At 38.6% G+C, this 15,224-nt stretch overlaps 1 protein-coding gene across 1 annotated transcript in view; it reads right to left on the bottom strand.

The window, feature by feature from the left end:
* LRP5 (LDL receptor related protein 5) overlaps positions 1–15,224 on the bottom strand; it is a 141,907-nt gene that overhangs the window by 76,898 nt on the left and 49,785 nt on the right. The gene's annotated exons all lie outside the window — the stretch shown is intronic.

Genomic DNA, 15,224 nt, shown 5'->3' with positions numbered 1-15,224 from the left:
ATCAGTGCATTAGACAGTTTTCACACACACACCCTGCATAATAAATGAAAAGGGCTTACAGAAGACTCAAGTATTTTGTAAACAAATTACATTAATGATTTGCTCCAGACAGCCCAACAAGAAAGCAAGTTACAACCACAACAAGTATTTATCATCTGGCCAAAGTTGATGCAAATCTAATTCTAAGGCAATAGGATTGCTGTTCTTTTCTCTCCTCTATTATTCCACCCCGCTGCAAAGTTCCACTGCTTTGGAAATGGTGCCAAACAACAACTTAAAGTAAATTTCAAGGACAAATGGCATCTTCAGTGTTGTCTGACAATGAAGTGGCAGCTTCTTTTATTAGTACAAAAGAAGGACGCACAGTAAACATCCAGTTGCTTAACAAAGTTTCCCCACGCTCACCCATGCATGTACAAAAAGAGCAATATGTGTTTTTTTCCTGCTCTGTTATTAAATTGATGATGTGTAGCTTGAAAACTGACAAGAAGTTTTTATTGTTTGGCAACACTCCAAAACTGGAAACCTGAATAGAAGTACTTTGTTGCATTTCATCCAGACCAGCAAACACCTGTAGAGGGCGGCAACTTCCAGTTCCCTCCAACAGCCCAGATTGAATGAAAATGGCTATCATGGGACATATCTTTTGAGCCCCCTAGGAATAACAGAAATTTAAAGCCTCATGAGAATACTCTTCTATAAATATTTCACACCTAGATATGCTTATGGAGTTCTGGAGGCTCAGAAGTTGAATCTATTGCACATGAAAACAAAATTCACATTAACAATGGATGCTGGACTGTGCTATTTGCTTTTGGGTTTGGAAATCAGAGCTTAGTCTCCAAATAATATCTCGGAAGCTCTGAAAAGAAATAGTGCTCAGCCTGCTATGTGTATAATGCAAGAAAGGATCTAGAAGAGCAGTGTCGTAACATCACCCAAACACTTTGACCTACCTCAAGAATCAGCTCCTGAATGAAGTACTGCTGCTTTTCTCCTTGACATGGGCTGCTTGTTCTCACTCCTCTATCTCCCCCTCTCACATGCAAGCACAGCATGGGTGTGTGTTGCAAACCACAGTAAAGAGCTGATCCAAACAAAAACTAACTCAACAGAAATAAATCCATCAGCCCAAGTTAACAACCAGACCAGCAGAGCTCCACAAACACTTGTACTGGCACGGGGAGGGACTCCAGCAAGAATGATTCTTCCAATCAGTGTCAGCTGACAAGGTTTGATAACTACAACATCATTTGCACCAACAAACTTTGAGGGAAGGCTTGAAGGAGAAAAACAACAACTCAAGGCTCACAAACCCCATGGAGAAAAGGGAGGAGTTGAAGCCCATACATTCGTGACAGCAAAGTAAGAGAGACATCTACCACCTGTCCACAAAACACATTTTCTAACTTCAAAGGTTGCAAAATAAAAACAGGTTTTCAGGAAGAGTGTTTCTTATGCTTGAAACTTCTGCTCTCTTCTGGACATAGCAAAACTAGTAACCTTTCTATTGAGGGAACAACATGCCTCAGCAATCCATAGAAGGCATTACTAGCAAAAATATTCGTTTTCAAAAGCTTTATGAATGTCCTAGATTTTAGAACCTTTACTAAATAAAAACAATGGGATATCTAAACCACTTTTTGATATTTAAAATGATATTTTAAAATGTTGGTTTAATTCCTGAACAGTGAAAAATCAATTAATCATTTTCTTAAACACCATGGTGGACGCAAATCCAATATAAAGCTCCTCCTCTTCTACCATGCTTCTTTGCTAGATGCAGATTTCAACAAATCATCTTTGAAAAATTAACTATAATGGCAAACAGCACGAAAAAAAGGTGACACTGTTAACTACTTCATGGTAACTATTTTAGAGTACATCAAATGTGAGACAGTTCCCCCACAGCTATTTTAAAAAACCATTTGGAAACAAAAGCAGTCCATACTCTGTGATACTGTTCTCACTCTCTCCATCAAGGATTACCGCAGGAACAGTAGTCTCGGGGCTAGTCTCTAATCTCTGGATTAGAAAACAGGTTAAAACCTAGATAATATGGAGAGAATCAACTCTATGCAGAAAGGGAGGATCTTCAAAATCAGTTGTAGTCAAAACTGCTCTCTGCAGTGTTAAAACCAGTGTTTTTATGGAGACTGTGCGACTAGAAAGGGGTTTAGATCTCTTCTGTTTCATTAACATGTTTGTGTTGACATTTTCTTACAAGTTCCTAACTGGTATCGATTTCCATGGTGCTAAGTATTACACGTGCTTGTTTTATTCCAACATTACTATTTTTGAAGAACTTATAGTGTCACCAGACACTGGTTTATCCAGAGTGTGTTAGCTTCACAATGGCAGAAATGAAAAGCAATTCATGGCATATTATATCTTAATTACTATTACCTCCATATTACCTCCAACAGTATTATTATCCACCACCAGATAGTCTCTTTACAGGAAAAATTTTCCAAAGGTCCTACCCATTTACTTAAACACACAGAAAACATTTGATTTTCTAATGCAAATTAGAATTACACCCTAACAGTCAAAGGGGGGGGGAAAAATCACTGTTAGAGAGAGCACGGACACGGACCTGCAACTGCAGAGGTCAGAGAGGAAGCTACAGCAGCACAGCAACTACAGCAGAACCAAATACCTCATGTAATGAGGTTTTATATCTAGCTTCTACGTTTCTGAAATATTTCAATTGTGGGAGTCAAAATAAAAACTCCTGTTTAGTCCAAGTTAAGTAAAAATTCAGGCCTCAAAACTCAACATGGAAAGGGGGATGTGTCTGGTCATCCAAGCGCTCTACAAACACAGAAGAGTTTTGAATTATATATTTAAAAAGACAGGCCAGGAAGGTGAGGTGGTAGAGTTGCCCTTTATGTAAGAGAACACCTGGAATGCACAGAGTTCTGTCTCGGGAGAATGATGAGCGAGTTGAGACTTTATGGGTTAGGATTAAAGGGCAGACTAGGCAAGGGTGACATTGTTGTGGGTGTTTGTTCCAGAACACCTGATCAGGAGGAGGAGGTGGATGAAGTCTTTTACAGACAGCTGAAAGGAGCCTCAGAGTCACAGGTTCTGGTTCTCATGGGGGACTTCAGCCACCCTGATCTCTGCTGGAGGAACAACACACCCAGGCACACACAGTCCAGGAGGTTCCTGCAGAGATTTAATGACAACTTTTTGATACAGGTGGTGGAGAGACCACTGAGTAGAGGTGGGCTGCTGGATCTTGTACTAATAAGGAAGGACTGCCTGGGGATGTGAATGCTGGGGGCAGCCTTGGCTGCAGTGACAAGATGGTGCAGTACAGGATCTTGCAATGAAGAAGCAAGGCCATGAATAAGGTCCTGATGAAAGCTAACTTTGGCCTCTTTGGGGATCTTCTTGGAAGAATCTCATGGGAACATGTCCTAGAGAAAAGAGGGGTCCAACAGAGCTGGTTAATAGTCAAGAAACAGCAGGGCAGCTGTTCAGACACCCACAGCACTCAGGTTCATATCCATCTTAACTTCTGAATTTCTACTATATTTATGTGTCTGCAATCAATCTTAATATTGAAGTATAAGTAGTTTGAAGCAGAGGGCCATCAAATACATGCCTAGCAACTGACAACACAGCAACTACCAATATTACATGTATTTCTAGGACTATCAACATTACAAACCTCATTGCATGGGAACAAACAGATAAGAATCAACTGCATATGTTTTGTCTCTTCACACAAGGGATTGCAGCTTCACCTTGGTTCACTGTGAACAAGGTCAGAGACAGAGGATGGAACTGGCAGTCTAAGGCCCAGAGTCTAGAGATGCTGACGAGACAATGGTTTGAAAGACACTCTTAACACCCCCTAAAATTCATAATTAATAACAAAACAGTCTACACTTCCTCACAGCAGCAATAATTAGGCTCAGCTTTATCTCAGCTCTGTCATATGTTCACCTGTGCATAAGACCACACATTTATTTGCATACCAAGCAGTATTTTGACCAGGAACAGGACAGCTCAAATACCGTGAATCAACTACATCATGACTACAACCTTCCTGAAAACAGAAGAAAACAACCTGTTTCTGACACATTCAGCTGCTCTGACTTCTTCTGCAGGCAGACACTATTGTAGAAATATTCCCAACCTCAACTCTGTCCCATGGACATACATGGCTAAAAATGAACAGAGAGAAGAAAACTTCTCTCTGCTGACCAACCAACCAACAAAACCACCACTAACAATAAAATCTTCACATCACTTGACAACTGGGACGTTTTATTGGTGGTTGAACTGGATGCCTCTTGGTAATTTCTAACATACCTCTAACTGAGACTTAAGGGAAAAAGAAATAATAAGGGAAATGAGCTACCATTTAAAGTTCTGGCTTCTTGGCAACTTCCACTGTAGAGATGTTTAACATTAAGTCAAATATTACACAACAAGACCCTTGACAGACATGCATCCTTGAATGTTAAAAAACACATGAACAGGGAAAACGTTACCGCAGTGTATATCACTACGTTACATGACCTGCTTGAAAGTTGGTAAAAGATCATTATAGTGGGTAATTTGATAGGTGCAAAATCCCCCATCTTTTATTACAATGTAGTTTAAAATTACAGTGTTAGTTATAACTATATCTGACTCCATTAACAAATTTCTGCTAGAGAAAAAGAGTTGGCAGCAGGCTCTGAGCACATCACAAAGAGATGAGAACTTTACATTGGTTCTGTTTAAAAACCTGGACAAACACGCTTGTCTGGCTCATTAGTTTTATCTGTACCATGGAGGTATTTTGATTATTAATGTTGGTAGGAATGTTTTCAAGGCTACAGAAGTGTTATGCTGTGACTTGCCTAATGTTATCCTAGATATCCTAGAACCTGCCTAATACATTACAGCTAGTGCTAAAGTGCTATGGCATATATTTAATTAACATCATCTTCAAAATCCTCTCTCACTGCAGTCACTTTTCTAACCACATGATTAAGAGATTCCCAGCAAAATTGCTAACTGTAACAACATGGCCATATATAACACCACACAATGAACAAAAGCCTTTTTTGGGGGGAGCAGGGAATGCAAGCTATTCCAACATCACAATTGCAGCAACCAAACACTTCAGCAAAAAGCTTATGCAAAGTTTGCTATGCAAATCATAGACCAGAAAACCAGAAGGAACTAAGTCCCTCTAAAGTTTCAATTCAGAAAGCATTTTAAAATACACAAATTAAAATGGTTTTATTTTTTTCAACTGGTTTAAACTTTGAACTATTTATTTTCTCTACACTTTTTTTTTTTTAATTCAGCACAAGGTTTCTGCAGATCTTCAAAAGAAATTTTCAGCACGTCTAATATCCATAAAAGCTGATGAACTGTTCCGGTTAAGACAGAATCATGGAATGGTTTGCGTTGGAAGGGACCTTAAAGATCATCTACTTCCAACCCCCTTGCCATAGGCAGGAATGCCACCCACTAGATCAGTTTGCTCAGGGTCTCATCCAACCTGGCCTTGAACACTTCCAGGGATGAGGCATCAGAGCAATATCTGAATTTCAAAAAAGAAACAAACTAAAAAAAAAAAATAGAACAGAAAACAAAATAATACTGCTCAAGGCACTTATTCTCAATCCCTGAAGACTATATGTTCTATTTGCCAACAATAAATCCTATAGAAACAGGTTAAGAGCCTTTTTTTTCACTTACACGTGATGCTTTCCTCCCATATCCAGTAATCAATATTTTTAATATCTGCGCTAGGATACTGTCTTTGCTTTGCTTTGGTTGGTTTGTGCTCTTGTTATTAAAAATTCATGCTTCAGTGCTGGAAATGGTGACTATATTCTACTTGCAAAATTAACTCCAATCAGAGCTGACAGAAGCAAAACAGGTCATCTCACCACCTTGACAAGGGCTTTTTTTATTCTTCCATTAGTCCCCTTCACATTTGAAAAGTAACAAGACATCTATAATACAGTAACAAATGTTCCAATTTATTCACCCAACCTAAACACATAGACTTCAGTGGCTGCCTCTGCTAATCTTTGTCAGAAAATGCCATGCTATTCCTTTCCCATTTGTCTGTCTGCTAATTAGGCTAGAACAACAATCTGCTGTGGGACTCATCGCCCAGCTTTATGTACATGCATGTGCATGTATCTGCACGTATAGACTCAGTCTCATCACAGGCAACTTCAGAAATCTCTATATTTGTGGGGAGAAAATCAGATAAACTGTAAAAATGGGAAAGCTTTTAGCTCTTCTCCAAAGAACAAAATAGTAGACACTCTTTCTTAAAGAGTGTGTTAAAAGCACTTCGACTGCTTTAAAGGCAACTCCTTTACAAGCTATTTGAGTACAGCAGTATTTCAGCAGTCCTGATAAACTAAAAAGATTTTCAGAAAAGCATGAGATTTTTTTTGGTTGTTGTAATACAGTGAATTACCTGGCAAAGTTTCAGTGTAAGGCAAAAGGGGAAAGAGGGGACCAGAGTATGGGGCTGAGAGAAAACTTCATTATTCTATATGGAGCCTATGAAAATTGGTACCACCGCCATGCTTTTTAAAAAGCTTTCCACAACTATGACATCTTGCTCAAGGGTTCAGTATTAGCCACTCTTCACACCACAAGAAAAATGATGTAATGAAACCAACTGTGAGAGGTTTAAATCAACAACACTGTGTGAAATCCCATTCCTGCTCTTCAACTTTCTCAGAAAGCAGTAATATTTAGGGAGTTAAACAAACTTTGGCAATACCTAGAAATAAATCGAAATTCTTTTTCTATATTCTCCTTGGATACCTTAACAGAGCCAGTTGCAACACGAACAGCACCATGCATCCCAGTTAGGCCTTCATTTATCTTTCAGTCTGAGAGGAAGACAGCAGTGCTTCTCACTGTGTGATAGTGGTGGGCTGCAAAAGGCTGGTGATGTACTCTCTAACTCGACACTGCACATGCAACGCACATCAGGGTTACCAATTTAAACCAAGGACTGTGTGCAGTGGGAGTATGCAACCAACAAAATAGAAACAGGAAAGGTTTCTTTGAAAGAATGTTTTGAGTGGCCACATTCAGACAGGACTTGATTTAATTGAAAGGTAAGTAGGCATAAGGAAAACTAACACTTGTGACAAAGAAAGGAAATACCAGAGCACTTACGTAACTCATAAATTACATCATATCTGTCTGCATGTTACAGTGAAAAGGCTATTGTCTACTGTTTCTTCCATTATCTGAGTAGCAGACTTCTAACAGTTACTTTGCCTGAACCAGAAAAAACACCTACAAATCAGAGTTTTGACACATTCATACAGCCACCAAATGAGATCCCACAAACGGAATATTAGTTAAACTGCACAGCTGATAAGATCATTAGCAGCTGACTAAGACAAAAAGTAATGTTTCTTCCAGAAAAAGCTGTTGCAACACAGAAATCATAGTTACCCTATTCTAGTTTAGAATGGAGCTTCTGTGAGTTTGTACACGCCCGGTACTATACTTGAGAGCACAAAGCTTTGTAAAGTTACTACTGTCAGAGGATCAGACAGCTAGCTCTTAGGAAGACTTACTCAAAAAAGCATTAGTATAACTGCACTGGTAATAACCAGAATCAAAGATCAGCACAATCATCTGGCTATCACTGTACCAAGCAGAGAATCTGCCCTTATACACAGGTTTCATCCAAAGGCCTCAAAGCACTTGAACAACTAAGTCTTATCCTGCACCGCCACCCAGCCTGAGGTCTGTGTATACATATATATATATATGTATGTCTATGTAGAAAGATTTGAAGAAAGAGAAGAGAAAGTTGGAAATGTTAAGTGCTAAATCTGAATATTAGCTTATGGATATCATAGTCTCAGCTTCTACTCTTTATTAACCAAAAAAAAAAGAACATTCCTTTGCACAGAATTCTTAATAACATTGCAAGCCATAGGAAAAAGGACAGGCCAAGAAAAAGTCTGTCAGAAATCCCTACCACCAAAAAAGGGTAGGCTTTGGATTGTGGTTTTTCCTCACAAAGCATGGTTTTTAAGTTTACATGCACGTATTCTCTACTGGAGATATCCAACTCCACTGGCTCAGAGGAAGGAATCACTGACTTTAGAAGTGACATCCATTTCACCACCTTTCTCTTAAGCAGAGTTTTGGCAGTAACACTTTCAAATACATACAGACACTGATCAAAAATTCATTACAACTCAACAAGATACATAACATTTAAAAAAAACCCCAAAACAACTGAAGAGAAATGCAGCAGTTTTTCTACAATCCCTACAAAAGAAGTCAACTTCTGTTGACTTCTAACTGCAGACATTTCCCACTCACTGAGACCTTGAACATATTAAATTTCTCTGCACTGCTGTCTTCCTTTACACAAAGAGAAATAAATACTTTACACCCCACGAGCCCTCTCTGAGGCTGGTAACTGTAAAATGCTTTGAAATTTAAGCATTATTTATTATGTTCCAAGTGTGATGGAGCCACAGAAAATTCAATTCTGAGCTGACACAATCAAGAAAAAACAAAACACCAAAACAAAACAAATACAAACATTTGCAAATTAGGGTTTGCAAATCTAGGGAGCGCTGCAATTTCACTGTTGCTACATTGATGCAGTAAAATAGAGCTTGACCACCCAACGTTTGAAGAGGCAGTCAAGCTACAGCAGCTTAACAAGTTATCACTGGGTCTTGGTAACTTTATCTATGTATGTAGCTAGCACATACTGAATGCAAGATAACAAAGTTTACACATAAGCCTTTTCAGTGCAGACCCAGGGTGTGGTTCTTTTGCAGCATAAAACCAGCTTCAATGCAGAGACTCAACAGTGTTGAAATGGGAGTGTGTCCCTTTTTCCTTTATACGCACACACACACACAAAACCCCCCAAACCCTAACCACAAACAAAATAAACTCTAACTAGACAGTGTTTCAGAGTCCTGGAAAGTAGTCATCAATTTGAAACACGCACCAACAAAGCTTGAAAAGAAAGTTTCATTCACTAAGCCCTGAAAAACCACTGACAACAGAACTAGAAGATAATATGGCAGACCTTCAAGAATGCTCTTCACGCCCTCCAGGTTTCTTCCTTACAGTATGTTTCTAATGGCTTTTATCCAATGGAATTAGAAATAAGGCCATTTCCATATGAGGCAATTTCATTTGCTCACTACACAACATACTCCCCATTTAGAAGGATAAAAGTTGCTATGAATAGAAAGTAATGCAATCTTTTGATATAAATCAAATAAAATCAACATAATACATTAAAAAAGGCAAGGGGGAAACAGACTCAAAACAAACAACATCTACACATGAATGAAAGGGGAAAAAACCACTCATGAAATTTTTATGAAATGGAGTAGAAACAGAAGAGGTAGCCTCTAGATTTCCTGGACTCTTCAGGTACCCATTGCTGGACAGTTTTTACTTACAAACTTACAGTTTCAACAATTCAACATAAGCAAAAGAACACCTTTGGGAGTGCAACAGGGAGAGAGGGAGTGAAGAAAGAGTCCTCGACCTTCTAGTAACATCTCCCTATGGTAGTAAGACACCAGGCACAGGACAGAAGACATCTAAGAAGTAAAAGTATCTTGCAATTGAAAGACCATGGTTTTCCACAGCTGCATTTCAATCACAGAGCTAGCAAGGGGGAGAGACAGGTATCCAGTCAGCTGTCAAGCTTCTAGTAAATAAGGTAAAATACAGTTTTCTTTTTGTTTATTTATCTCGTGACAAACAGATTAGGACATAAGTGCTGCTTCCCAATACAGCTGCAAATCAATGCCAGAATATAATCAGAGTTTATTTACTGATATGGAAGTTTTCTCTTCCAGCACCCCCCAAGTGCTAGAAGACTCCAGACAGTTATTTTAGATTATTCACACAAGACCAGCAGAAGCTTTCTCAGGTACTTGAAAGAGCTGATTCTACAGCAATTATCCTTGATAACAAATGTCTCCCTAACCCTTCCCTTTTGCAAAGAGGCTGTTCATCTCCAATTAGCAGCTGATCTACTTAATCAGAAGGTCTGGATTAGTCCATACTGTTCCTCTTTATAAATCAGGAAAACATGTTTAGCAAAGAGACCTTCTCCGGTGGTTAGTTTGCATGAGATACATACTTCACAATGAAAGTATTTGTCTGCCTGCTTGTCTTGCTTGGAGGCTTAGTTGCTGTAATAAGATAATGACTGCTCAGCCAAGGAACCTCAGACAAAACTTTTAAAATGTATAATGTGCACCAAGAAACACACAGGAGATGTGAAGGAAGTGCCTTAACATTTCTTCCTCCAATACTCTTCTATCCCCTGCATAAAAACCCCCAGTTTAATTCCTGCAGTATTTGCCAGAGGTTCCAAAACCACTGTTTTCTATTTTGCAATGTGCAGAATGCAAAGGAGAAATAAGACACTGGGAATATTAGCAAACTCTGATCAACTGCCTCAACAACAGGATCAAGGATAGATAGGAGAAGTTAACTCTTCAAACACTGAGGCTAGCACATTTTTCTCCAATTATGAAATTGTGTGTGGGTTTTCTGTTTTTCATTTGGGAAAACAGAATTTCCCCATTTATTTTGAGAAACTACAGCTGTCACACCTTCCTGGCAGAAACCCTTCAGCTTCTATCACCACATGATATTGACTCAACAGCCAAAGCTCTCCCATTTTCAGGCAAATAACTGTTGCCTTCAACTGCAGAAATGCACCTCTGGTGTTCAGTTGTTTGGGGTTTTTTTTAAAATGTTATGTATCTTGAGGTCAATGTGTCATGTCTCAAATGACCACTTACATTCTGACATACCAGGGACAAGACTACTGCAAAAAGCAGCTGGCTAATTAAACATCTGGACAGAGATATCTGAAAGGAATTAGATTTTTGGAAAGTACCTATCACTGGGAGGAGGGGGAGCAGAAAAGGGAAGAAATTCTCCTTGTTACTCCTTTAAAACAACCTCCTACCACTGATTAATTAAAAGAAGGTTCTAAAAATGAGTAACTTTTTTAGTTTGACTCACACTATGCTTAAAGCTAAATATACGACAACAGTTCTTATGCTGGCTTAAAGGACTGCTCACACTGATGTACAGTATGAGTTTAATTTCCATATCTCATGCAGTGTAAACCCTCTTTTCTGTAAGGGTAGATTTGCAGGTGTAAAGAAGCCACCAAGTTAATTGAGAATTCAGGTACCTGTTTCAATGTCAAACTTGCCAGCTACATCAGCAGGCCATTCACAGGTATCATGGGACACACAAACACTAACAGTTCCTGCCCTTAAGCATTTATAGCATACATTAAGTGTATATATATATAAACATTTTTTTAAAACACTCATACCCTAAGTCAATTTAATCCAAGACAATAAAGCTGATCCTCTTTCATTCACGATCATGTAAGAAATTTAAAATATAAAATAACAACTACAAACACTTTAGGGTTACTAAAGGGCTTCAAAAAATATCCAGATAGGATCTTGAATGCATTTCCTGCTCCCAGAGAAACTTAGAGGAGCTTTCCTGTGATCTCAGTAGGGTCAAGTTTCCACTGCCATCATGAAACAGACAACTCACGCATCTGTGCATTTTACACAACTTATCAAATCATCTCGAGATTATCTCTAGCTTAAGAATAAGAAATTTAAGCTTTAAAAGGTCTTTTAAAAATATTATACATGTTTATTCAAAAATATATATAAAACATCTGACAAAAAATAAAACTGAAAGAAGCAAAAGTCACAGAAGAAAAGAGATGTGTTAACAACCAAAATAGTATCATTTAGTCATGTAGGGGACCAGTGACATCTGTCACTGTACCAAAGAATTTTCTATAGCTGTATTCAGCTGCAGTATCTAATACCTCCTGCTTTTCAAAGGGATGCAAATATATCCAAATTTCCTTTATTTCTGCTCTATACTTTCCTCTCTGTCAAATCTTAAAGCAAGTCATTAGCAGGAGTCAGTGTAATCTTGGATATTTACCCTTAATATATTAACCAGCTGAATTTTTTTGCACAGCCTTTAGGAAGCAGCCCTGACAGATGCAATCCATTACTGTGCATTGCAAGTACAGCATCAGCTCACAAATCTGTCCCCAGCACACAGGCATTTACTTTTTCTGAGTTCAGTAATAATATCATTGTAAGCAGAAGCTAAGGTACCATTACTATATTGTTGTTTTTGCAGCCAAATTATTTGTCTTCAGCTATTGCAGAAGATCATTTACGTTTTTATTGCCCTTCCTGGAGATGGTTTTGCTCAGTCTACTTACAATCATAGAATATCTTGAGTTGGAAGGGACCAATAGGGATTATTGAGTCCAACTCCCCGTTCTTTGCAGAACCACCTAAAACTAAACTACACGACCAAGAACATTGTCCAGATACCCCCCAGCTTAGATCTACACTGAGCAATGCATAGCATATTAAAAGAACATACCTCAGTTGGCACTGCCCTTACTTCCTGGCATCACTCTTTTCTGCAAGCTTCAAAATACCAAAAGCATTTCTCTGAAACTGGTAAACTCGGAGGCCATGGACAGAGAAGGGCTATCTCATATAGATGGACATCAGGCTCTTACTGGTGTTAAAGAGCAGAGCCTGGATTTAGCACTAGAAGATAGGAGCAGTCTAGCTATAATGGAAGACTGCTGATGCAGTTTACCACTAAATGCTTCCCCCCCTGCCAAACACTTATTAAAATTGCACTTGATGTCACATTTGTCACCTATTGCTTGCATGGCATGCAAATACACCTATACCTCAACCACCCATAAGCCTTCTTACCAAAAGGTGTCTCATATTGCTTTCAACTACAAGAAAGGGAACGGAATCATGACCTTTCTCAGCACAAAAATTGGAAAGACAATAAATCAGGGTAAAATTAAATCTCCAAGAGATTTCAGTGTCACAGAAAGGTTTGGGTTGTTTTGGTGTGGTCTGTTTTTTTTTCTGGAAGCAAGTAGAAAAAGATTCCTCTTAATAGAGACTTAAATTTGATTTGAGAGGAATTTAGATACAACAAATGTGTGTAACACTCAGGAATGTTTGATTTATGATAAGTACATCTGCCATACGTTGTATAGGAAACAGAGAAATCACCCAGCACAGAATGAGCAGTTAAAGTAACATCAGGCAATTTCCTTCATATAAGAGAGTAAAATACATCATGCAAAATTAAAAGGAAGACTTTACAGAAATTAATAGCTTCCCCTCTAAACTCCAGAGAAGACAAAGGAAACAGATCTACTGTTTGCATAACTATTGTTGGTTAATCTAGTGGGCAGCAATACAAAACATCTACCTGCACAAAACAAGCACACATTCCCAAAGAAGAACATATACTTGATGCCAGTTGCAATCTATCTATCTATCTATATATATTTAATATATATCTACTGTAGAGCTAATTAGAACAGAGAGAACACAAGAATGAATCAACACCAAAAGCCAAAACTACAGAATAATGAACTAGTCTTTTAACATAGACCCAACAGTTACGGCTCCAGCGTATCAACAGTTATATGTTTAATAAAAATATAAAAATCCAAAGTTTCAGAGTTTCAATACATACAGATGTAACTCTCAGAAAGGCAAATACTGGCACAGCCTGTCCTCAAATTCATGGTTTTTGTTAATTACATAGGCCCTTTACCATTCAACATCCTTTGTAAAGAGCTACAGAGCTCTCTTGCATGAACATTACCAACATATGTATTCTTCAGTATTTACGAGAGCTGAAACCGCCTAAGAGCCTCAGGGCTTTTCTGTACAAGAATTCTTTCAGACAAATATATACAGTAACATTATATAGTTACATTTGCACCAGTAAACTCCCCATGTGGACAGAGACTTTGAGAACAGAATGCTTTTTCTTCCTGCAGACAAACCCTCAGTAGTATTTGTGTAATTCACATAAAAGCCTGAAGTCAAAGCAACTCAAGTGCCCAAGTGACTCTGTACTTTTGCACTTTTGCCCAAGCCAACAGGGAACAAAATGAAGAGGTAGTCAACATCCTTACGTCCATAGCTCCCGCTACAACTTTACTACAAAAGGCTCCTGTGGAGAACAGAAAGTCAGTTCTTTGCAACCCAAGAGTTAATGAATAAGATGGGAAAGAGAAGCACGTGGATGTTGGCATAAGGCAGACAGGACAACAAAACATGTGGAGCTTGGGAAAGAAATAACCCATAAAACTGAACCAAAAGGCCACATTCTTATGCAAAACCAGATTTCCTGTTCTCGTCCCACTTTTTTGCCCTCTTTGACAGAACACCCTTGGCAGATTGTCTTGCCTGACAATGGAAAGGTGAAAGCACAGTACAAGCAGTTGCTCCTGCTTGTGCAATCCAACAAAATGTCAAAAGCAGGGTGACCTTCACTCCCGCAGCCAGAAACACAAGGTCAATATGAACGTTTAAAAAGGTTGTCCTGAGCATTCAGCAAGGTTTTTATAAAAACTGTGAAAGGGAAACTTTCCAAAGCTGAAGGAGGAAAGAGAAAAGTCTTTCAGCAGCTGCAAGGACTACCTTATAAGCCTTTCAATTGCAGCAGGATGAGCTAATAAAGCTGGCCCTTAAACCCTGGAGGTTCAGTGTTTAAATTGTGATTCAAATTCACAAATGAAAGGCATCAGAAAACATCAGAAAACTATTATAGTATTTGACTAAACTCAAAAATGCACTGGAGACAGGCAGCAGACTAGGTAGAACATTCTCCAAAACCTTGCCTCCCACTGTCCTACCATCATATCACTGTTCATTGCCTGCTTTTCTAAGATGCACTTTTAAAAGAGGCTTCCTGATCAATGACAGAATCAAGCTTTCAAAGTACACCACTAGGCTTATTCAACCTGTGGATATGAAATATGCATCTAGTTTTACTTTCAATTAAAGCATATACTCTACCTATTATTCTCTAAACAGCTTTCTACTGATGATACACAAGCCTCTTCTGGGGAACATGGAACAGCCACCTAGAACATTATTTTCTCTAGCTCAGTTATCTCAACAACTCAGCCACCACTTCTGTATCATTGACCTCTACTGGACAACGAATGGGAGGGAGCAGAAGTTTGTCCACTGTCTGAATGGAAAGATGTCCTACACTAACTTACTTCTAATAAAATTCTTCAGCAATGGGTTCCACATACTACTTCATTCCTGTGGAGAACTGGCAACACTAAACACAGTCAAAAGTCTCTGATTTCT

Source organism: Pipra filicauda, unplaced genomic scaffold (assembly GCF_003945595.2).
Source record: "Pipra filicauda isolate LSUMZ 115617 unplaced genomic scaffold, ASM394559v2 scaffold32_size4067784_pilon, whole genome shotgun sequence".
Classification (NCBI taxonomy): Eukaryota; Metazoa; Chordata; class Aves; order Passeriformes; family Pipridae; genus Pipra; species Pipra filicauda.
The sequence above is the reverse complement of the archived record's forward strand: the minus strand, read 5'-3'. Positions and strand labels throughout refer to the sequence as shown.